The sequence below is a fragment of the Triticum dicoccoides genome, chromosome 4B (assembly GCF_002162155.2).
Source record: "Triticum dicoccoides isolate Atlit2015 ecotype Zavitan chromosome 4B, WEW_v2.0, whole genome shotgun sequence".
NCBI classification, from domain to species: Eukaryota; Viridiplantae; Streptophyta; class Magnoliopsida; order Poales; family Poaceae; genus Triticum; species Triticum dicoccoides.
This window is the reverse complement of record NC_041387.1, coordinates 264249869-264275947: the sequence shown is the minus strand read 5'-3', so window position 1 is coordinate 264275947 and position 26079 is coordinate 264249869.

Genomic DNA, 26079 nt, shown 5'->3' with positions numbered 1-26079 from the left:
GAGAGGTATTCCATAAGACCATATCAAGCTTATTATTTTCGTTGTGGGTTTTCCAACAACTCCGTTCTAGCTTCTGTTGTAACCGTGCTCTCTCAAGATATTGTTTTCCTTCGTTCACTACATTCCATTCTTACTTTTGTTCCGGAGGCATTGTGATGTTCATCTTTTCAACCCATCATCTCGTTTTGTCAAAGATCATGATCTTTCCATGCCTATCCTTTTAATCTGAGTGTTGTGTCCTCTTGACAAGTATCCTCTCATCTTGTCAAGTTCAATTCCTTCCATTTACAGATGGAGTGCTGTCCAAATTATATCACTCTTATTCCTTCCCTATCTTGCTTAACCGGAGTATTGTGCCCCTTTGTTCAAGTTCTTTTCGCCTTATCAAGTCTTGCATCCCTTTCTCAACCAGAGTGTCGTGTTTTCTTTTGGGCTATCTCATCTTATCAAATTTTGACTCCCTTCTCAACAGGAGTGCTGTCTGAGATCTTTGTTACCCCTTGCTCCATTCATTCAATAGTTCCGGTGGCAGTGTGTTGTGATTTCATCAAGTATCTTCTCATCTTATCAAGACCTTATTCAATTCTTTTCTTTCCAACCGGAGTGCTGCCCGAATTTGGTCTTCCTTGATCCCCTTCTGTAACCGGAGTGTTCTCAATATATATCTTCCCTTCAACCTCAAGGTTTCGCAATGCTCTTTGTCCCTAGTTTCTAACGGAGTGTTTTTGACTTTGTTCTCCTTCGTTCTATTCTTTTCTCGAATTAGTTCAACCTCGCAAGGTTCTTTGGTTTCACTCGTTTGTCAAAGGAGCAACTTAGTTTTACCTCTCCTCTCTTCTCTTCGGTTGTTTCCCTTCGGTGTCATTCTAGATCTCGGGACGAGATCCTCTCATAGTGGTGGAGTGTTGTAACGCCCCGAGACCGATGTGCCAGGTGTCGTGCAGTTATTCGCTATTGTTGCATTGTCATTGCTTGTGTGTCATGCATCTCATATCATGTCATCATGCGCATTTCATTTGCATACGTGTTTGTCTCATGCATCCGAGCATTTTCCCCGTTGTCCGTTTTGCAATCCGGCGTTCCGTTCTCCTCCGGTGGTCATTTCTACCTTTCTTTCTTGTGTGGGGATTAAACATTTCCGGATTGGACCGAGACTTGTCAAGCGGCCTTGGTTTACTACCGGTAGACCGCCTGTCAAGTTTCGTACCATTTGGACTTCGTTTGATACTCCAACGGTTAACCGAGGGACCGAAAAGGCCTCGTGTGTGTTGCAGCCCAACACCCCCCAAATTTGGCCCAAAACCCACCTAACTCTGCTCCATCATCTCGGTCGTTCGATCACGATCGCGTGGCAGAAAACCGCACCTCATTTGGAGCTTCCTAGCTCCCTCTACCTATAAAAGAGCACCCCTCCCCGAAATTTCGGATCATTTCGCAGTCTAAACCCTAGATCCACTCCTCCCCGCGCCACCGGACGCGTCCACGCTGCACCAGACATGTCCGCCCCCGCGCGCCACCTCACTCCAGCCAATCGGAGCGCGCCACCTCAGCCGGCCACCGCCCTCGTCCAACCCGCGCGCGCCACATGGCACCGCGCCGCCCCACTTCGCCGCCGGGCTCGTGAAGCCCAGATCGGACCCGCCCCGGACCGCGCCGGGCCCGAGGGAGCCCGCAACCTCGCCGCCCGAACCCGTCTTGCCCGATCTGCGCCGCCGCCTTCGCGCCGTCGCCGGCGACCAACTCCGGCGACCGGAGCACGCCGCCGCCCGTCCTCTGCCTCGCCATCCGCCGCCTGCACCAGGTCACCGGCCTCCGCGCCCGTCTCCTCCTTCCTTCTCTGGCCCGATCTCTCCCTCACCTCGCTCTCTCTCTTCTCCCCGCAGGATCTGCCGCCGCCGCCTCGTGAAGCTCCGCTCGACGTCGGTGGCCCTCACCGATGCCGGGAACGGAGACCCCGCCCCGTTCTCCACCGGATCCGGCCGGTTTTGGCCGTCCCCGCCGCTGTCCTGCTGCCCTCGAGGCTCGCCGGAGCCTCAAGGTGCGCTGCTGCCGCCGTGCCTCGCTCCCGATCCGATCGGGAGGAGGACAACGCCCCGTCGGCCCGGCCTCGTGGGCCCTCCCCTTCAGCCCAGCGCCCCGGCCCAGCAACCGGCCTGCCCGGCCTCCTCCACCGTCCGGGCCAAGGCGCATGGTGAGGCCACCCCCAGCGCCCCCTCCTTTTTTTTTCTCTCCTGTTGTGGCCCAGCCAGTTTCAGCCCATATCATTTTTTTTCCAGTCCTACGAATTTAGCATTATCCAAGGAATTACAGATTTGCAGAAACCCCCTTGCACTTCATGCATATAATAACTCATAATCTGTGCATCATATGTAAATAATTTAAACATGAAAAATGCTTAGTTTTTCATCTAGATTAATAATATGCCATTTTCATCCCATGCTAAAATTCATAAAATGTTGTTTGTTTAATTTTGCTCAAATGCCATGTTAAAATGCTTTAATTCATAACTAAATAACCGTAGCTCCGATTTAAATAAACTTTATATGTAAATGGGGTAGAATTTTGCCTAGTTTAACATGGTGGCCTTACTTTGCATGTTTAACAACCCTAAAATTGTGTTTAGGGCAGAACAGGACCTAATCTAAAATATGCATATGGGGAGTTTCCGGAATTGTTGTTCGTTGCTTCTGGCCTCATTTAAACTTGACTAGATAGGTAGTTTTACTTTGCTTCACCCTCTTGCCATGTTAACCAACATTTAATATTGTTGAGTACATAAACGAGATCAAACTAACTAACGTGTCGTGGTGTTTCATCAATATGCAACTCGTTGCGTATTGAGCTCCACTTAATTTGTAGTGTTGTTTGTTGCACTTTGCCATGCCATGTTTCATTAAACCGGACATGCATCATACTCGATTGTGCATCGTGCCATGTTGTTGTGGTGGTTGTTTACTATGTTGTGTGCTTCTTTTACGGTGTTTGCTTCTTCGGGTTGGTTCCGATAACGTCGAGGTTGTGAGGATCCATTCGTCTACGTCCGTTTGTCTTCTTCATGGACTCGTTCTTCTTCCTTGCGGGATTTCAGGCAAGATGATCATACCCTCGAAATCACTACTATCTTTGCTATGCTAGTTTGCTCGCTCTTGCTATGCCAATGCTACGATGCCTACCACTTGCTTGTCAGCCACCCAAATTGCCATGTTCAACCTCTAACCCACCATATCCTAGCAAACCGTTGATTGGCTATGTTACCGCTTTGCTCAGCCCCTCTTATAGCGTTGTTAGTTGCAGGTGAAGATCGAAGTTTGTTCCTTGTTGGAACATGGAGATGTTGTTCCTTGTTTGGAACATGTTTACTTGTTGGGATATCACAATATATCTTACTTAATTAATGCATCTATATACTTGGTAAAGGGTGGAAGGCTCGGCCTTATGCCTGGTGTTTTGTTCCACTCTTGCCGCCCTAGTTTCCGTCATATCGGTGTTATGTTCCCGGATTTTGCGTCCCTTACGCGGTTGGGCTATAATGGGAACCCCTTGACAGTTCGCCTTAAGTAAAGCTTCTCCAGCAATGCCCAACATTGGTTTTACCATTTGCCACCTAGCCCTTTTCTTTTCCCTTGGGAGTCGCGCTCCTGAGGGTCATCATTATTTTACCCCCCCGGGCCAGTGCTCCTCTGAGTGTTGGTCCACCTGTCAGCTACCGGTGGCTACCAGGGGCAACTCTGGGCTGGCCTACCCGTACCTAGGACAATCTGAGTGTGCCCTGAGAAAGAGATATGTGCAGCTCCTATCGGGATTTGTCGGCACATTCGGGCGGTGTTGCTGGTTTAGTTTTACCCTGTCGAAATGTCTTGTTGTACCGGGATACCAAATCTGATCGGAATGTCTCGGGTGGAGGTCTATTCCTTCGTTGACCGTGAGAGCTTGTCATGGGCTAAGTTGGGACACCCCTGCAGGGATTTGAACTTTCGAAAGCCGTGCCCGCGGTTATGGGCAGATGGGAATTTGTTAACGTCCGGTTGTAGAAAACCCGAAGTTGACCTTAATTAAAATACATCAACCGTGTGTGTAACCGTGATGGTCTCTTTCCGGCGGAGTCCGGGAAGTGAACACGGTGTTGGAGTTATGCTTGACGTAGGTTGTTATAGGATCACTTCTTGATCATAGTTTCTCGACCGTGCTTTGCCTTCTCTTCTCGCTCTCATTTGCGTATGTTAGCCACCATATATGCTAGTCGCTTGCTGCAGCTCCACCTCATTACTCCATCCTTCCTATGAGCTTAAATAGTCTTGATCTCGCGGGTGCGAGATTGCTGAGTCCCCGTGGCTCACAGATACTTCCAAAACCAGCTTGCAGGTGCCGTTGAGTCCGTGCAGATGACGCAACCAAGCTCAGGAGGAGCTCGATGAAGATCTTGCCCTTTGTGTTGTTTCGTTCCAGTTGATCAGTAGTGGAGCCCAGTTGGGGTCGATCGGGGACCTTTGTCGCATTTGGGGTTCTTCTTTTATTTTGGTTCCGTAGTCGGACCTTGATTGTATCTGTATGATGTAATGCTTTATTCATGTAATTGTGTGAAGTGGCGATTGTAAGCCAACTATGTATCTCTTTCCCTTATTATATTACATGGGTTGTGTGAAGATTACCTCACTTGCGACATATGCCTTCGATGCGATTATGCCTCTAAGTCATGCCTCGACACGTGGGAGATATAGTCGCATCGAGGGTGTTACATGAAGGGACCTTCCCAGGCCGGAGAGAGCTTGTGAGGTCGTTTCTGATCACTCGGAGCACGAGGACTCCTTCGTGGAACGCTCGAGCTCTGACATTACGGGCATGGAATCGACGCAGATCTTGCTGATAGATGGTCGACCGGATCAGAGCCATCTCACGTTCCTCTTCCAGGAGATCAACTGCTTCTTGGCGTGCCTGTTCTGCTTCAGCTTCTAAGAAGAATTCCACTCGTGGAGCGTTGTGCAGCAAGTCACTCGAAAGCACAGATTCAGCACCATACACCATGAAGAAAGGGCTTCGGTCAGTCAACCGGTTCGGAGTTGTTCTTAGTCCCCATAAGACAGATGGCAACTCAGTCACCCAAGCTCCAGCAGCGTGCTTGAGGTGGCGCATCAATCGGTGTTTCAGCCCTTGTAGGATTAAACCATTCGCCCTTTCTGCTTGCCCATTCAACTGCGGGTGCGCAACAGATGCGTAGTCGACCCGAGTTCCTTGGGAAGCACAAAACACCTTGAAATCATTAGAATCAAAGTTGGAGCCATTAGGCTTGGCTTAGATCCATTGGTGAATTTGTCAACTGCTACAAGCAAATGGGTGAAACCACTTCTGCCGGTCTTGAAGGGTCCAACCATATCCAACCCCCAGACTGCAAATGGCCAGACGAGTGGAATAGTCTTCAAGGCAAACGCAGGCTTGTGAGACATGTTTGAGTAGAACTGACAACCTGCGCACTTGTCGACTATATCCTTTGCCATCTCATTCGCACGAGGCCAATAGAATCTCGCTCGGTATGCTTTGGCCACGATGGTCCGAGAGGATGCATGGTGACCACAGGTCCCTGAGTGGATCTCGTTTAAAATCATTCGACCTTCTTCTGGGGTGATGCAGCGTTGAGACACTCCTGTGACACTTTCTCTGTAAAGCTGCCCTTTTATCATGGTGAAAGCCTTCGATCGACGGACTATCTGGCGGGTCTCATCCTCATCTTCTGGGAGTTCTTGCCTGAGCAGGTATGCGATGTACGGCACCGTCCAGTTGGGCGTGATCACTAAGATTTCCATCATCAAGTCGGCCACAGCTGGGACTTCCATCTCAGTCGGATTGGTTGAACTTATCGGTTGCGGGGACTCTTCCTTGAAGGGATCTTCTTGTACTGACGCGGTGTGGAGATGTTCCAAGAACACATTACTGTGGATAGGCTTCCGAGTGGAACCTCTCTTCGCCAGATCATCAGCAGCTTGATTCTTGATTCGGGGTATGTGGTGGAGCTCTAACCCCTCAAACTTCTTCTCTAGCTTTCTTACTGCATTGTAATAACTAGTCATTGTTGGACTCCTGATGTCCCATTCCTTCATTACTTGATTAACCACTAAGTCTGAGTTGTCGTAGACCATCAAGCGTCGGATGCCGAGTGAAATGGTCATACGTAGCCCATACAACAGTGCCTCATACCCAACTTCATAGTTTGAAGAATCAAAGTGAATCTGAAGGACATAACTGAGCTTCTCTCCTCTTGGGGATACTAAAAAAACTCCTACACCAAAGCCATTCAACATCTTGGATCCATCAAAGAACATAGTCCAATGTTTCGATTGAATCTGAGTCGGTTGCTGCTGTTCAATCCACTCTGCGTGGAAATCTGCTATTGCTTGAGACTTGATGGTTTTCTTTGCCTCAAACTTGATATCTAAAGGAAGGAGTTCAATCGCCCACTTTGCCACTCAACCAGTTGCATCTCTACTATTCAGAATTTCTGACAATGGGTGGTCACTGACGACTGAAACCGAGTGGTCTAAGAAATATTGTGCAACCTTCTTCATGGTCAAGTAAATTCCATAAACAAGCTTCTGATAATGAGGATATCTCTGCTTGGACGGATTCAAGACTTCATAAATGTAGTACACAGGGCGTTGAACTTTGTAGGCTTTGCATTTTTCTTCCCGCTCGATCGTGAGCACTGTGCTGACAACCTGTCCAGTGGCTGCGATGTAAAGCAATAAGGGCTCCTTGCTGACTGGAGCGGCAAGCACCGACAGGCTGGAAAGCACGGCTTTGAGCTCTTCAAATGCTGCTTCAACTTCGTCATTCCACTCGAACTTGTTAGATTCTTCCTCAGTCGGTAAAGAGGCAATGCCTTTTCACCGAGGCGTGAGATGAATCAACTCAATGTGGCCAAACAACCAGTAAGCTTCTGAACATCGTGCACATGCACATGACATTTCATTCGGAGGATTGTGCCAATCTTCTCTGGGTTTGCGTCGATCCCCCGTTCGGAAAACCGAGTAACTTTCCACCTGGGACACCTAATGTGCACTTTAATGGATTGAGCTTGATATCATATCTCCTTAAGTTGGCAAAGGTTTCAGCGAGGTCAGTCGGTAGGTCGGAACCTTTGTGTGACTTGACCACTATGTCATCCATGTATGCTTCCACATTCCGACTGATTTGAGTGAGCAGGCACTTCTGGATCATGTGCATGAATGTGGCACCAGCATTCTTGAGGCCAAAGGGCATAGTAACATAGCAAAAACACCCGAATGGGGTGATGAAAGTTGTCTTTATCTCATCAGGTCCATACAGTCGGATCTGATGGTACCCAGAATAAGCGTCCAAAAAGGACAATCGCTCACATCCCATAGTTGAGTCGACTATCTCGTCGATGCGGGGCAGAGGAAAATGATCTTTTGGGCAGGCCCAATTGATATGCTTGAAATCAATACACATTTGAAGTGATTTATCTTTCTTGGGGACCATAATGACATTGGTGAGCCACTCGGAGTGGTATATCTCGCGGATGAACTCGGCAGCCAGAAGCCGAGCCACCTCCTCACCAATTAGCTTTCTCTTCTCCGCGACGGACAGACGGAGATGCTCTTTAATGGGTTTTTCTTTTCAATCGACTCACAAACGGTGCTCATCCAATCCCCTGGGTACACCTGGCATGTCAGATGGCTTCCATGCAAAGATGTCCCAGTTCTCACGGAGGAACTAGATGAGCGCTTCTTCTTATTTGCTGTCGAGTGTTGTTGAGATATGGGTCGAAGCACCATTGGGATCGGTCAGGTGAATGTGAACCGGCTTTGTCTTGATGGCTGACTGAAATGCGGACTCCAAAGCAGGCCTCTTGGCAGGCAACAAATCACTCAGATCTGCATTCTTCTGGTATTTCCTGAAACTCTACTGCTGCCCTATGCTCATCAGAGATCTTCGAACCATTTTGGAGACAATCTTCTGCTCTCTGCCGATTTCAAGTGACCATGATCACGCCTCTGGGGCCAGGCATCTTCAACTTGAGGTACACATAGCATGGTCGAGCCATGAAACTAGCATAAGCAGGTCTGCCTAGAATGGCATGATAGGCACTGTCAAAATCCACTACCTCAAACGTCAACTTTTCCTTGCGGTAATTCATGGAATCACCAAAAACCACATCAAGTGTGATCTGACCGAGTGAATCGGCTTTCTTTCCTGGGATGATACCATGGAATCTCATGTCGCTCTCACTGAGCTTGGACATCAGAATGCCCATCCCCTGGAGGGCCTTAGCATACAACATATACAATCCACTGCCACCGTCCATCAAAACCTTGGTCAATCGGGTGCCCCCAACGACTGGGTCGACCACCAATGCTTGCCGCCTAGGGGTAGCAACGTGTGGCGGGTGGTCGGATTGGTCGAATGTAATAGGGGTTTTTGACCACTTCAAATATCTTGGCGTTGCCGGAGCGACCTTGTTCACTTCTCTGTTAATAACCTTCAGTCGACTTTTGCTCTCGAGGTCAGCAAAAATAACCAAGGTGGCATTAACATTGGGATAACCACCATCTTCCTCTTTGTCTTCTTCCTTATCAGACACTTTGTCCTTTTCACTAGGCTGGCTCTCTCGGAAGCTCTGAATCAGGAGTGACACTATCTAGTGCTATGCTTGGGAAGAGTCAGATTCCCCTCTTCATCCTTTTTGGTGTGTATATGACACGGCAAATCAAGCACATCATTTGCCGCTTGATCTTTCACTTTTTTAGGGGCCGAAGGCCCTTAAGGCTTCCCTTTGAACTTCCATTGATTCAAAACCGCAGCCTCAGTAGGGCCTGCGATCTCATCTTTTTGTTTCTGCTTCCGACTGGAGTTCCCTCCTCCGGTGTCCTGGGCGACTATTGATAACCCACAAGTATAGGGGATCGCAACAGTTTTCGAGAGTAGAGTATTCAACCCAAATTTATTGATTCGACACACGGGAGCCAAAGAATATTCTCAAGTATTAGCAGTTGAGTTGTCAATTCAACCACACCTGTATAACTTAGTACCTGCAGCAAAGTATTTAGTAGCAAAGTAGTATGATAGTAATGGTAACAATAGCAAAAGTAACGATAGCAGTTTTGTAGTAATTGTAACTGTAGCAACGGTAAAGTAAATAAGCAAAGCACAATATGTGAAAAGCTCGTAGGCATTGGATCAGTGATGGATAATTATGTCGGATGTGATTCCTCATGTAATAGTTATAACATAGGGTGACACAAAACTAGCTCCAGTTCATCAATGTAATGTAGGCATGTATTCCGAATATAGTCATACATGCTTATGGAAAAGAACTTGCATGACATATTTTGTCCTACCCTCTTGTGGCAGCGGGGTCCTAATGGAAACTAAGGGATATTAATGCCTCCTTTTAATAGAGTACCGGACCAAAGCATTAGCACTTAGTGAATACATGAACTCCTCAAACTACAGTCATCACCGAGAAGTATCCCGATTATTGTCACTTCGGGGTTGTCGGATCATAACACATAATAGGTGACTATAGACTTGCAAGATAGGATCAAGAACTCACATATATTCATGAAAACAAAATAGGTTCAGATCTGAAATCATGCCACTCGGGCCCTAGTGACAAGCATTAAGCATAGCAAAGTCATAGCAACATCAATCTCAGAACATAGTGGATACTAGGGATCAAACCCTAAGAAAACTAACTTGATTACATGGTAAATCTCATCCAACCCATCACCGTCCAGCAAGCCTACGATGGAATTACTCATGCACGGTGGTGAGCATCATGAAATTGGTGATGGAGGATGGTTGATGATGACGACGGCGACGAATCCCCCTCTCCGGAGCCCCGAACGGACTCCAGATCAGCCCTCCCGAGAGAGATTAGGGCTTGGCGGCGGCTCCGTATCGTAAAACGCGATGAAACTTTCTCTCTAATTTTTTTTCTCCACGAAAGCAAATATATAGAGTTGGAGTTGAGGTCGGTGGCCATCCAGGGGGCCCACGAGGCAGGGGGCGCGCCCAGGGGGAGGGGGCGCGCCCCCCACCCTCATGGACAAGGTGTGGGCCCCCTGGCCTTGATTCTTTCGCCAGTATTTTTTATATTTTCCAAAAGTAATCTCCGTGGATTTTTAGGTCATTTCGAGAACTTTTGTTTTCTGCACAAAAATAACAGTTCTACTAAAAACAGCGTCAATCCGGGTTAGTTTCATTCAAATCATGCAAGTTAGAGTCCAAAACAAGGGCAAAAGTGTTTTGAAAAGTAGATACGTTGGAGACGTACCAAGTCCCCCAAGATTAAACCTTTGCTTGTCCTCAAGCAATTCAGTTGATAAACTGAAAGTGATAAAGAAAAACTTTTTCAAACTCTGTTTGCTCTTGTTGTTGTAAATATGTAAAGCCAGCATTCATGTTTTTAGCAAAGATTATGAACTAACCATATTCACAATAACACTTAGGTCTCATGTTTACTCATATCAATTGCATAATCAACTAGCGAGCAATAATAATAAATATCGGATGACAACACTTTCTCAAAACAATCATAATATGATATAACAAGATGGAATCTAGCTAGCCCTTTCTGAGACCGCAAAACATAAATGCAGAGCACCTTTAAAGATCAAGGACTGACTAAATATTGTATTTCATGGTAAAAGAGATCCAGTCAAGTCATAACCAATATAAAATAATAGTAATGTATACAAATGACAATGTGCTCTCCAGCGGGTGCTTTTTAATAAGAGGGTGATGACTCAACATGAAAGTAAATAGATAGGCCCTTCGCAGAGGGAAGCAGGGATTTGTAGAGGTGCCAGAGCTCGATTTTAAAATAGAGAGGAATAACATTTTGAGCGGTATACTTTCACTGTCAACGCAACAACTATGAGATCTCGATATCTTCCATGCTACATACATTATAGGCGGTTCCCAAACAGAATGGTAAAGTTTATACTCCCCCACCACCAACAAGCATCAATCCATGGCTTGCTCAAAACAAGAGTGCCTCCAACTAGCAACGGCCCTGGGGGAGTTTTTGTTTAATTATTTCGATTTTCTTTGACCTTTTTGATCATGGGACTGGGCATCCCGGTTACCAGCCATTTTCTCGTGAATGAGGAGCGAAGTTCACTCCCCTTAAGAATAACCCACCTTGCATGGAAGATAAAAATAGCCCTAGTTGAAACATGAGCTACTCTAGCATACAAAACAGAATTTCATTTGAAGGTTTGGAGTTTGGCACATACAAATTTACTTGGAACGGCAGGCAAATACCGCATATAGGAAGGTATGGACTCATATGGAATAACTTCGGGGTTTATGGAGTTTGGATGCACAAGTAGTATCTCGCTTAGTACAGGTGAAGGCTAGCAAAATACTAGGAAGCAACCAACTGAGAGAGCGACAACAGTCGTGAATATGCATTAAAATTAATCAACACTGAGTGCAAGCCTGAGTAGGATATAATCCACCATGAACATAAATATTGTGAAGGCTATGTTGATTTGTATCAACTACATGTGTGAACATGTGCCAAGTCAAGTCACTTAAATCATTCAAAGGAGGATACCACCCTATCATACCACATCACAACCATTTTAATAGCATGTTGGCACGCAAGGTAAATCATTATTAGCTCCTAGCTAATTAAGCATGGCATAAGCAACTATAATCTCTAATTGTCATTGCAAACATGTTTATTGATAATTGGCTGAATCAGGAACGATGAACTCATCATATTTACAAAAACAAGAGAGGTCGAGTTCATACCAGCTTCTCTCATCTCAATCAGTCCATCATATATCGTCATTATTGCCTTTCACTTGCACGACCGAACGGTGTGTATAATAATAATAGTGCACGTGCATTGGACTAAGCTGGAATCTGCAAGCATTCAATTCAAGGGAGAAGACAAGGTAATATGGGCTCTAAATTAAATCAACAATCATGCATATGAGAGCCACTAAGCATTTTTCATTATGGTCTTCTCCTCTCGACCCCCAAAGGAAAGAAATAAAACTATTTACACGGGAAAGCTCCCAACAAGCAAAAGAAGAACGAGAAATCTTTTTGGATTTTCATTTTAATTTCTACTACAAGCATGGAATTTAAAATAACTATTTTTTTTGGTTTTTCTTAAGGTTTATCAATCACACAAGAAGAAAGCTAGAAAAAGAAATTAAACTAGCATGGATAATACAATGAAAGAGTATGAGCACCGACAACTAGAGTAGTGTGTGAACATGGATGAAATGTCATTGAGAAATACGTACTCCCCCAAGCTTAGGCTTTTGGCCTAAGTTGGTCTATGCCCAAGGATAGCCTGGCTGATATCCGAAGTTGTAACTGGGGTCATACTGAGATGCAGCAGCCATTGCCTCCTGAGCTGCGGCATCTTGGCGAGCTGCCTCCACTCTCCTCTCATGTTCGGTTGCCTCCTCCCTGGTTACAACATATCTTCTTTTTGCCTGATAATCAAAAAGGGAAGGAGCAGGGAGAGTAACATGGACAGCCCGACGTCTGTCAAAGATTAGTTGATACTGGAGGAACTGTTCATTCCTCACAAGAAAATTATGGCTGACCATAGCATTATAATCTAAATAAGCGGGAAGCAACTCCCTATCACCCTCACGTGGAGGTATACCAAGATAATTAGCAACACGGGTCACATAAATCCCTCCAAGTAAATCTCCAACTAAACCATTGTTATGCAACCTACGTGCAACAATCGCCCCCAAGTTGTAATCTTTATTACTTAATACAGCACTCTTGAGGACACAAAGATCAGGGACACACATATGACATGCTTCATCTTTACCATTAATGCATCTACCAATGAAGAGAGCAAAATAATGTATAGCAGGAAAATGAATGCTCCCTATGGTAGCTTGTGCTATGTCTCTAGATTCACCCACAGTAATACTAGCAAGAAAGTCTTTATATTCAGATTTACGGGGTTCATTAACATTACCCCACTGCGGGAGTTTGCAAGCAATAGTAAAATCTTCTAGGTCCATGGTATATGATTGATCATAAATATCAGACATGACATTTTGAGAATTACCGGAAGATGTAAATTTAAACCTTCTCACGAATGAATCAGTCAAATGGTAGTACTGAGGACACTTATCTTGCATGAAGTCCTCAAGATCGGCATTACGCACAGATTCATCAAAATCATCCTTGATGCCTGCGCTGACCACAAATTCTTCTGACGGCCATTCACAAGGCCGCACGTCAGCTTCCCTTGGTGGTTCATCGTCTTGTTCACGCATTGCGCGCATGGGTCCTTTCTTTGTTGAAGAACCACCTTGGTACATTTTCCTAAACATATCTCTTCCTCTGAAAAATTTCTGAAATTTTAGTAACTCAAAATAAAAGCGAATCAAACTCAATAAAACTGATAGCAACTACTCCCACAAGTGCCTAGAGCCTATATCATGCATTAGAATTACTTGGGACCTCATAAATTTGACATGCAAGCTGAAGAACAGGGTCACTTAGGTAGCAAAAATTTGCAATGAATACAGTACTAGAACAAAAACTAATTGGATCATTGGAAGAGTGACATACCAAGCAACAATCTCCCAAAGCAGTTTTATGAATGGAGCTTTGAGCAAGGAGATCGAAAATCACAGCAAAATGACCTAGAACTCGTGCTTGAGTTGGATGGGGTTTTTTTAGGAGGAAGGAGTGTGTGGGTGCAGGAATAAGTGGAGGGGGGCCACCATGGGCCCACGAGTCAGGGGGGCACGCCCAGTCAGAGTGGGCGCGCCCTGGACCCTCATGGCCAGATGCTTCCCCCCCCCCCTGCTGTGTTCTCAGTGCCTAAAATCCTCAAATATTCCATAAAAAATCATACTAAATTTGCAGGGCATTTGGAGAACTTTTATTTTTGGGATATTTTTTTATGACATGGGTAATTCAGAAAACAGACAGGTAATACTATTTTTGCTTTGTTAATTCTAAATAACAGAAAGTAAAAGGAGGGTACAGAAGGTTCTTCCTTCTAGTTTCATCCATCTCATGATCATCAAAAGGAATCCACTGACAAGGTTGATCAAGTCTTGTTAACAAACTCATTCCGAATAACATGGAACCGGAGAAATTTCGAATAACACTAGGTTACCTCAACGGGGATATGAACATCCCCTACAATAAGAATATCATATTTTTTTCTTGACAGTAGGAAGAGGAAATTCAAAACCTCCAATAATGATAGTTGGAATTTTTTTAATAGAATTGATGCTATGAACGTGAGGTTGTTTCCTCGGAAAGTGTACCATATGCTCATTACCATTAACATGAAAAGTGACATTGCCTTTGTTGCAATCAATAACAGCCCTTGTAGTGTTCAAAAAGGGTCTACCAAGGATAATCGACATACTATCGTCCTCGGGAATATCAAGAATAACAAAGTCCGTTAAGATAGTGACATTTGCAACTACAACAGGCACATCCTCACAAATACCGACAGGTATAGCAATTGATTTATCTGCCATTTGCAAAGATATTTCAGTAGGTGTCAACTTATTCAATTCAAGTCTACGATATAAAGAGAGAGGCATAACACTAACACTAGCTCCAAGATCACACAAAGCAGTTTTAACATAGTTTCTTTTAATGGAGCAAGGTATAGTTGGTACTCCTGGATCTCCAAGTTTCTTTGGTATTCCACCTTTAAAAGTGTAACTAGCAAGCATGGTACAAATTTCAGCTTCTGGTATCTTTCTTTTATTTGTAATGATATCCTTCATATATTTAGCGTAAGGGTTTACTTTAAGCATATCAGTTAAGCGCATACGTAAGAAGATAGGTCTAATCATTTCAGCAAAGCGCTCAAAATCCTCATCATCCTTTGTCTTGGATGGTTTAGGAGGAAAAGGAATGGGTTTCTGAACCCATGGTTCTCTTTCTTTACCGTGCTTCCTAGCAACAAAGTCTCTCTTATCATAACGTTGATTCTTTGATTGTGGGTTATCAAGATCAACAGAAGGTTCAATCTCTACATCATTATTATTGCTAGGTTGAGCATCAACATGAACATTATCATGAACACTATCACTAGGTTCATGTTCATCATTAGATTGTGTTTCAGCATCGGAAATAGAAATATCATTGGGATTCTCAGGTGTGTCTACAACAGGTTCACTAGAATCATGCAAAGTCCTATCATTTTTCTTTTTCTTCTTTTTAGAAGGACTAGGTGCATCTAGATTATTTCTCTGAGAATCCTGCTCGATTCTCTTAGGGTGGCCTTCAGGATATAGAGGTTCCTGAGTCATTTTACCAATTCTAGTAGCCACTCTAACAGCAAAATCATGTTTATTATTCAATTCATCAAGCAAATCACTTTGAGCTTTAAGTACTTGTTCTGCTTGAGTGGTAACCATAGAAGCATATTTGCTAATGAGTTCAAGTTCACCTTCAACTCTAGCCATATAATCACTCAAGCGTCCAATCATATATGCATTGCTCTTTAATTCTCTACCAACATAAGCATTAAAACTTTCTTGTCTAGCCATAAAGTCATCAAATTCCTCTAAACATTGGCTAGGAAATTTAGTAGACGCGATTTCAACTTTATCATATCCGTAGAGAGAATTTACCTTTACTACCTGTCTCGGGTTATCAAGACAATGTGTTTCTTCAACAGGCGGTATATTAAGACCATGTATTTCTTCAAGAGGAGGTAAATTCTTAACATCTTCAGCTTTAATACCTTTTTCTTTCATAGATTTCTTTGCCTCTTGCATATCTTCAGGACTGAGAAACAGAACACCTCTCTTCTTCGGAGTAGGTTTAGGAATAGGCTCAGGAGTTGGCTCAATTGGCTCAGGAAGAGTCCAATTATTTTCATTAGTCAACATATTATTCAATAACAATTCAGCTTGGTCGACTATTCTTTCCTTGAAAATACAACCAGCACAACTATCCAAGTGGTCCTTGGAAGCATCAGTTAGTCCATTATAAAAGATATCAAGTATTTGATTTTTCTTAAGAGGATGATCAGGCAAAGAATTAAGTAATCGGAGAAGCCTCCCCCAAGCTTGTGGGAGACTCTCTTCTTCAATTTGCACAAAATTATATATTTCCCTCATGGCAGCTTGTTTCTTATGAGCAGGGAAATATTTAGCAGAGAAGTAATAAATCATATCTTGGGGACTATGCACACAACCAGGATCAAGAGAACTAAACCAAGTTGAGCATCACCCTTTAATGAGAATGGAAATATTTTAAGGATATAATAGTAGCAAGATTTCTCATCATTAGTGAACAGGGTGGCTATATCATTTAACTTAGTAAGATGTGCCACAATAGTTTCAGATTCATAGCCATAAAAAGGATCAGATTCAACCAAAGTAATTATCTCAGGATCAACAGAGAATTCATAATCCTTATCAGTAACAAAGATAGGTTAAGTAGCAAAAGCAGGGTCATATTTCATTCTAGCATTCAGAGATTGCTGCTTCCATTTAGGAAATAACTTCTTAAGATTATATCTATCATTGCAAGCAAGAATAGCTCTAGCAGCTTCTTCATCCATAACATAACCCTCAGGAACAATAGGCAATTCATATTTAGGGGTAGAACCTTCATCATCACTATCATCAATAATTTCATCTTCAATAATTTCATTCTCTCTAACCCTAGCAAGTTGGTCATCAAGAAATTCACCTAATGGCAAAGTAGTATCAAGCATAGAAGTAGTTTCATCATAAGTATCATGCATAGCAGAAGTGGCATCATAAATACCATGCAACATATCAAAATTCAAAGGAGTAGCAGGTTTAGGTGTCGCAAGCTTACTCAAAACAGAAGGAGAATCTAGTGCAGAGCTAGATGGCAGTTCCTTACCTCCCCACGTAGGTGAGGGAAAAATCTTAGTTCTTTCGTCTTTCAAGTTCCTCATAGTGATCAGCAGATATAAATCCCAAGTGACTCAAAGAATAGAGCTATGCTCCCCGGCAACGGCGCCAGAAAATAGTCTTGATAACCCACAAGTATAGGGGATCCCAATAGTTTTCGAGGGTAGAGTATTCAACCCAAATTTATTGATTCGACACAAGGGGAGCCAAAGAATATTCTCAAGTATTAGCAGTTGAGTTGTCAATTCAACCACACCTGGATAACTTAGTATCTGCAGCAAAGTATTTAGTAACAAAGTAGTATGATAGTAATGGTAACAATAACAAAAGTAATGATAGCAGTTTTGCAGTAATTGTAACAGTAGCAACGGTAAAGTAAATAAGCAAATCACAATATGTGAAAAGCTCGTAGGCATTGGATTAGTGATGGATAATTATGTCGGATGCGATTCCTCATGTAATAGTTACAACATAGGGTGACACAGAACTAGCTCCAGTTCATCAATGTAATGTAGGCATGTATTTCGAATATATTCATACGTGCTTATGGAAAAGAACTTGCATGACAACGGGGTCCTGTAGGACCTTGAAGTATGTCTAGAGGGGGGTGATTAGACTACTTGACCAATTAAAAACTTAACCTTTCCCAATTTTAGAGTTTGGCAGATTTTAGCTATCTTCGGACAAGTCAAGCAATCATCACACAAATCAAGCAAGCATGCAAAGAGTATATGGGCAGTGGAAATTAAAGCATGCAACTTGCAAGAAAGTAAAGGGAAGGGTTTGGAGGATTCAAAGGAAATTGGAGACACGGATGTTTTTGGCGTGGTTCCGATAGGTGGTGCTATCGTACATCCATGTTGATGGAGACTTCAACCCACGAAGGGTAACGGTTGTGCGAGTCCACGGAGGGCTCCACCCACGAAGGGTCCACGAAGAAGCAACCTTGTCTATCCCACCATGGTCGTTGCCCACAAAGGACTTGCCTCACTAGCGGTAGATCTTCACGAAGTAGGTGATCTCCTTGCCCTTACAAACTCCTTGGTTCAACTCCACAATCTTGTCGGAGGCTCCCAAGTGACACCTAGCCAATCTAGGAGACACCACTCTCCAAGAAGTAACAAATGGTGCATTGATGATGAACTCCTTGCTCTTGTGCTTCAAATGATAGTCTCCCCAACACTCAACTCTCTCTCATAGGATTTGGATCTGGTGGAAAGAGGATTTGAGTGGAAAGCAACTTGGGGAAGGCTAGAGATCAAGATTCATATGGTAGGAATGGAATATCTTGGCCTCAACACATGAGTAGGTGGTTCTCTCTCAGAAATGGTAAGTTGGAAGTGTAGGTTTAGTCTGATGGCTCTCTCCATGAATGAAGAGGAGGTGGAGGGGTATATATATAGCCTCCACACAAAATCTAACGGTTACACACAATTTACCAAACTCGGTGGGACCGATTCAACAGACTCGGTCAGACCGATTTAGTAAACCTAGTGACTGTTAATGATTTTCGGTGGGACTGACATGCAACTCGGTGAGACCGATTCGGTTAGGGTTAGGGCATAACATAATCTCGGTAAGACCGATTACACAAACTCGGTGAGACCGATTTTGGTAATAAGCTTTCCAGAGAGTTGGTCAGGTAAACTCGGTGGGACCGATTTGCTCTTTTCGGTGAGACCGAAATGTTACAAAAGGGAAACAGAGAGTTTACATTGCAATCTCGGTGGGACCGATCGCTCACTTCGGTTTGACCGAAACATTACGAAGGGAAACGGAGAGATTACAATCCCATCTCGGTGAGACCGAGATCCCTATCGGTAGGACCGATTTGCCTAGGGTTTGTGGCAGTGGCTATGACTTTTGAAATCGGTGGCACCAGGTAGGAAGAATCGGTGTGACCGATTTTGGCTTTAGGTTTAGGTCATTTGTGGATGTGAGAAAGTAGCTGAGGGTTTTGGAGCATATCACTAAGCACATGAAGCAAGAGGCTCATTAAGCAACACCTCATCCCTCCTTGATAGTATTGGCTTTTCCTATAGACTCAATGTGATCTTGGATCACTAAAATATAAAATGAAGAGTCTTGAGCTTTTGAGCTTGAGCCAATCCTTTGTCCTTAGTATTTTGAGGGATCCACTTTCATCATCCATGCCATGCCATTCATTGAGCTTTCCTGAAATAATAGTCTTGGAATAGCATTAGCTCAATGAGCTATATGTTGTTATGAATTACCAAAACCACCTAGGGATAGTTGCACTTTCAATCTCCCCCTTTTGGTAACTGATGACAACATATAGATCAAAGCTTTGAAAAATGATAATAAGATTGAAAAACATCGTCGCTTTGAGAAGTATGTGATAAGCAAGAGCTCCCCCTAAATTTGTGCATAGTTTAAAATTTGCTTTGGACTACAAATGCACAAGGAATTTGGCTCATGGGTTACTCTTCCATGTCACATACATCTTGGTGGAGCGCTCAAAATGATAAATATTGAATACATGCACTCATCACCAAGCAAGGTGAATGATCACATAGGATAGATAAGATAATATCATCAAACATGCATAAGTGTACCTTATGATCAAACACATGATCATCGATGTCTCACAAGAATAGCATAGTATCTCAAGCAATCAAAAGCAAACAAGTTTTAACCACCAAATCAAGAGAGAATAAAAGCACTCTCTCTCGAAGCCTATGATCTATACATTTTTCTCCCCCTTTGGCAACAAGTTACCAAAAAGTTCATAGAAAATGCATAGTGCTAGGTCATCTCCCAGGCTTGATCTTCAGGTGGTGGTGTCCAGATAACTCCAAGAACGAAGGCTTCAGTTGAAGTAGAGGGTGTTGGAGTTGATGCTGGAGCTGGTTGCACTGGAGCTGTAGGAGTTGTAGCTGGTGCAGATGATGTTGCTCTGATGTCTGTCACAGGCACTGCAACTGACCTCTGGGCTCTAGGCACTCTGGCAAACACATTAGTGGTAGTCTTACCCTGCCTCTCCTGCATGTCATCCTGCAGAAGCTCCACAACTGACTGAATGTCAGTTACTTTGACATCAAGATCATGAAATTTGAGTTCCATGATTCTTTCCAAGCTCTCCTGATTCTGAGTGAGGGTGGCCAATCCCTTCTCAATCCTTAGTGTTGATGCTATTAAGTAACCAAGCTGCTCCTGCTTGCTCTTCAAGAAATACTCAGATGCCTCCTCTTGAGTTGGCATCTTGGCAGCCTTCTCCTTCCTTGCCTTCTCCTTCTTCTCTTGAGCATGTACAGATGATGGATCATTCTCATTCATGACAACCTCATTGTCCTCAAAGTCTGGATAAAGTGGAAAATGTTCCTTATCCAATTGATATTTGCCAGTTCCCATCTTTGAGTTAATCAACTCCTGAATCTGAGGGGCATATCCACAGCTCCTCTTCGGATCTGCTGCAGTCCTCTTAATGGTTTCAACCATAAGGCTCATGACCTTGAATTTCTGAGGCACATCAAACAAATGCAACATGTTGATTGCATGCCCTCTGATCATGTTGTGGTCACCAGACTTAGGCAATAGAGTGTGCCTTAGGATGCAGTTGATAGTTGGCAGCCCTGACACAAGGAAGTGGACTGACCCAAACTTATGTGTCTCAACAGCTTTGTCTGGGATCTCCTTGTACATGTGTGCCATGGAATTGTGGTCCATCTTGTTCTTGGCATATACATCCAGGTCATCATCATTTTCCTTTGGGGCATTGATCAGTCTTGCCCATTTCTCAACAGTGGACTGGTACCTTGTACCTTCAGACATCCAAACTATCCTCCCATCTGGATAGAAGTGTGATGTGGAGTAGAATTACATGATAAGTTCATCATTCCAGTTTGTGAGCTTTTGCCCAACATAATCTGCAACTCCACAAGCAACAAAACTTTCTTGCACTCCAGGATAGTGCTCTTCATTTTCCTTAATATAGGTCCAGTCGACCCACCTCATATCACATACTATGGGCTTCTTGTCCAACAAGATTGTCTCATAGAAGTCCTGTTGTTCCTTTGTATGGAACCTGTAATCAACAGCAGTTCTTCTCCTTGAGGCATATGGATCTATCAGCCTCCATAGCCCCAACCTTGAGTCTCTTCTGATGTTCATGTCCTCAGCCACATGATGGGCATCATTGTGGTCTGGTATATTGGGCTTGAGCTTCCTTAGGACCTGTCCTTCTTCATCTTCCTCATCAGCAACATTAGGAACTGGGGCCTTGTTCTTCTCAGCAGCTGGAATACTCCTAGTATTCCTTTTTGGTGGAAGCTTGGCCTTGGGGGCAGCTTTGGGTCCTTCCTTGGGCTTAGATGTTGCAACCCTTGATCTAATAGCATCACCCATAAGCTTTGGTGCCTTTGGTGCTGGTGCAGCAACCTCTTCTTCCTCTTCCATCATGGAAGGTTGCCCAACAACTCTGTCAATGGTCTTCTTGACCCTTTCCTTCCTTTTCTTTCCTTTAGCAGCAGGCTCTTTGGATTGGGATTCCAAAGGAATTTGAGTGGAGACTCTAGCTTTGGACATTGGTTGTCTTCCTGCTGGCCTTTTAATCTTCATGCCTGGCTTTACTGCAGTTGAGTTGAGCTTCTTCTTGAGCTCTACTTTCTTGGAAGTAGCCTCATCCTCTTCAGCTCTATAATCCTCATCTTCAGAGTCTGAAGTTCTCTTCTTCCTTTGCCTGGTAGCAGCCTTAGGCAGGTTGCTAGGAGTGCTTCTGCTGCCTTCATCTGAAGTGCTGGAGGGACTAGTGCCCTGACTCATGTCAATCTGCTCTTCTGCCCTGTTCTGGCTGTCACACTGGTGTGACATGCTGCAAACACTGACTGCTGACCCTGTGAAGAGTTATAGATGAGATAGAGTGCATGAGCATCACAAAAAGCAGAGATTTTTGCAAGAGAATGATTCAAAAATCCAGTTTTAGTTTTCCACAGAAAGCATTTCGGATCAACCGATTTTCAAACTCGGTGATACCGAAGCAGTTTTGGAACCTAAACTGATGAACTCGGTTGGACCGAGTCACAGTTCGGTGGCACCGAGACTGCTAGGGTTTCACAAAGTCCTAAAATCGGTCTCACCGATTAGTAATTCTCGGTCAGACAGAGAGTTACTAGTGCAATGGCATAAGCCAAATCGGTGGGACCGAGTTTTTCAACTCGGTGGGTCCGAGATGGTTTCGGCGGAAACCTAACCCTAAAATTTTGAATCTCATCTAATCTATGGATTGCATTGACTGGATAGGAGTGTTTCAATCGTGGCAAGAATCAATAAGAACACAATGTGCTAGGAATCGGACGAGGATAGCACAGTGATCGAGTCCACACCCTAGATCGGCGATGAACTCGCTACGGCGGCAACGGCGGGGTTGAATTCCGTTGACGGCAGCGGAGACCAGCGACAGGAGGCGGCTGGCGACGTGGAGACGATCCAAAGACCTTGGAGGCAGAGCGAGCTATTGCGCGGGCGAAGGGGTTCGGAGGAATTTCCAAAATTTTGCCCGTGACTATATATAGCCCGACCCTGTCGGTGTGACCGCGTGGAACAACTCGGTGGCACCGAGATGCATAACTGTGTACAGTTACAGCAACTCGGTGTGACCGAAAAGTTCAAATCGGTTGCACCGGGATTGAAAACTTAGATCGACTTAATGATCTTGGTAGGACCGAAATGGAGAAATCGGTCAGAGCAAGAATCAGAAAGAAGTTTTGGAAGTTTAAGTCTATGACGAACCGGGGACTCCGAGTGCTCCTCACACAGAGTGGTTCGAATCTGACTTGATCAAATTTTGTGATGTAGCATGAATAGAGTTTGAGACGAGAAAAGCATAGATAGCTAGAGAAGGTTCTTAGGCATTCTTGTCCATCCAGTTGGCAAAAAGAAAAAGTGGCCAATCAATCAAAATAATAAGTGGATGTCCTTGAATGAGTAAAATATGCACCAACATGCTCACACAATAAGATGGCAAATGAAATATGTGGCAAAACATGCACAACCAATTCTAGCATCTATCAAACAATTGGCGATGACTAGGTCGTCTATATATGAGTATATTGACTTAGGAGTCAAATGAGAACATTTGATCATAGGTCATACTCATCGTTTAAGCTCAAGTGGGGTTACCAATTTTACATAATGCATTGATGTGTTCACACCATTAGAGTTGCTTTGACTCAATTATTAGAGTTAAGCTCCCCCTAGATGTGAGATCCCCCTTTAGAGGGATGAACTAACCTTGGGTTTTGTCGATGATGACTTCATGTAGGTGTTGAAGATGTGGATGCTCAATGTTCATGTAGATCATTTGGAGCAATCCGTTGGAGTGAGTTGCACTTTCAACTTACCTACATGGGTTAGTCCCACAAGGAACAAACAAGAATATCCATAGACATAGAGTGATGAACACACATGATGATGTACATGAAATCATTAGGTTACGTTGTCCCTTGCCTTACCAACATGAGGGTTTGTGACTCCTTGAACTAGTGCAGGGTGTGGAAGTTGATTGCACTTGTCCTTTCCATAATGATATGAGTGAAGAATGTTGGCGTAGTCACCCTCAAGAACTCTCTAGTTCTTCTTATTCGGGATCCACATCATCTTGATGGGAATCCTTGGAGTTGTAGTTGTACTTGATGAAGTAGAACTTAACGTAGTCTTGGGAACCCACTAGAATGAGGCCTAGGTGCTTCTTCAAATGCATCAATCTCTTCTTGAAGCTTGTCCTTGCCTTTGTTCTTGTGATCTTGTGGTGTAAGATCATCTTGAGCTTGTGTTCCCTTGAAGAAAGTAGGATCATACTTCTCTTGTTGAGGAACAAACTTCGTCTTGGGTTATCGATCTTCTTCCCACTCAACTCCATTGGCATTGAACTTTCGTTCAAAACCAACACCTTGATTCTTCCGGTATCTTCCTTGCTTGCGTACAATTTCCTCGAATTGCTTACTCCCGGCAAGGCTCTTGTAAACACCTTTCTCTATAATTCCCTTCAATAAGCTATTTTCTTGCTCAAGTGTAACTTGGCTAAGAGAATCATTAGTGGAATCAAGAGAACTACTAGAAGCAACAATATTGATATTATTATTGTTACTACTAGAGGAAGTATCTTTCTTGTACTTGTTACTAGACTTGACTTGAGGCATGTAAGTAGATAGGAGTAAACGCTTGGCAATGTAAGAAGAACTTTTCTTACGGAGATCATCATTGATTGCTTTTAAGAACTCATGCTCTTGCTCAAGATTGAGCTTTTCAAAGCGTAACTTCTCATGAGCCCTTAAAAGTTCTCGATGATCTTCGAAGATAGTTTCATGAGCCAACTTAAGAGTGTTTAGTTCTTTAGTTAGAAACTCAATCTTCTCCTTATCATTGTCATTCGTTTTAGCATGATTAATTGACGTTTAATCGTAGTATTCATCACTAGAGTTGTCAATAAGTAGACCATCATCCACAAGCAAGTCATCTTCATCACTATTGAAATCAACATACTAAGGATGTGTTACCTTTGGACCTTTGGCCATGAAGCATCTTCCAATTCCTTCATTTGGTGAATCAAATATGTCGTAGGAGTTGGTTGACACAAATGCTAGACCGGCAACACCTTCATCTTGAGTATATTCGGAGTCGGAGTGATAGCTTCTCTCGGAGTGATTGTCGGAGTCGGAGCCGGATACCCACTCACCAACATGACCTTGATGTCTTTGTTTTGTGTAGCTCCTTGATGACTTGTCCTTCCTTTCCGAATCCTTGCTTCTCCGCGAGGGTCTTCGTTCATAACGATCATCTCTACTCCTCCTCTCTCTTGGTGGCGATTCTTCTCTTTTGCTTCTTCTTCTTGGAGAATCTTCTCTTCTTTTGTAGGGTGTCGTACACTCATTGGAATAGTGTCCAGGTCTCCCACAATTGTAGCAATTGAGCTCTCGACTAGAAGATCTTTTGTCATGATAAGACCCTGACTTGGATCTTCTTTCTTTGCATCTACTCTTGTAGAATTTGTTGAAGTTCTTCACCATTAAGCTCAATTCTTCATTGAAGGTTTTTTTCTCACTTGATGATGTGGGGGCTTCACTTGAGGCTTTGTAAGCACCACTTGACTTGTTGTGAAGTTCCTCCTTATCCTTGAGTGACATCTCATGAGCAACAATTCTTCCAATGACTTCTGTTGGCTTGAGATCTTTGTAGTTTGGCATCATTTGGATCAATGTGCACACGGTATCATACTTTCCATCCAATGCCCTTAGAATCTTCTTGATGATGAATCTGTCGGTCATCTCTTCACTCCCTAAGCCGGCAATCTCATTTGTAATAAGAGCAAGCCTAGAGTACATTTCAGCGACAACTTCACCATCCTTCATTTTGAACTTGTCAACCTGACTTTGGAGCACATCCAACTTGGATTCCTTGACGGATTCGGTACCTTCATGCATATCAATCAAAGTATCCCAAATTTCCTTTGCATTCTCAAGACGGCTGATTTTGTTGAATTCTTCGGGGCACAATCCGTTGAAGATGATATCACAAGCTTGAGAGTTGTATTGCAGCATCTTCAATTCTTCCGCATTAGCTTCGCGGTTCGGCTCTCTCCCATCAAAGAATTTACCTTGCAAGCCAATACAAATAATTGCCCAAACGGCGGGGTTATGTCCGAGCATATGCATTTTTATCTTATGCTTCCAACTAGCAAAGTTACTACCATCAAAGTAAGGACCTCTACGGTGATAATTTCCCTCGCTAGACGCCATACTCTCCTAGGTTGTGAAACCAAGGCTGTGACCACCAAAGCTATGGAAATCAAACCAAATGGAGACCAAAGCTCTGATACCACTTGTAGGACCTTGAAGTATGTCTAGAGGGGGTGATTAGACTACTTGACCAATTAAAAACTTAACCTTTTCCCAATTTTAGAGTTTGGTAGATTTTAGCTATCTTAGGACAAGTCAAGCAATCATCACACAAATCAAGCAAGCATGCAAAGAGTATATGGGCAGCGGAAATTAAAGCATGCAACTTGCAAGAAAGTAAAGGGAAGGGTTTGGAGGATTCAAACGCAATTGGAGACACGGATGTTTTTGGTGTGGTTCCGATAGCTGGTGCTATCGTACATCCACATTGATGGAGACTTCAACCCACGAAGGGTAACGGTTGCGCAAGTCCACGGAGGGCTCCACCCATGAAGGGTCCATGAAGAAGCAAC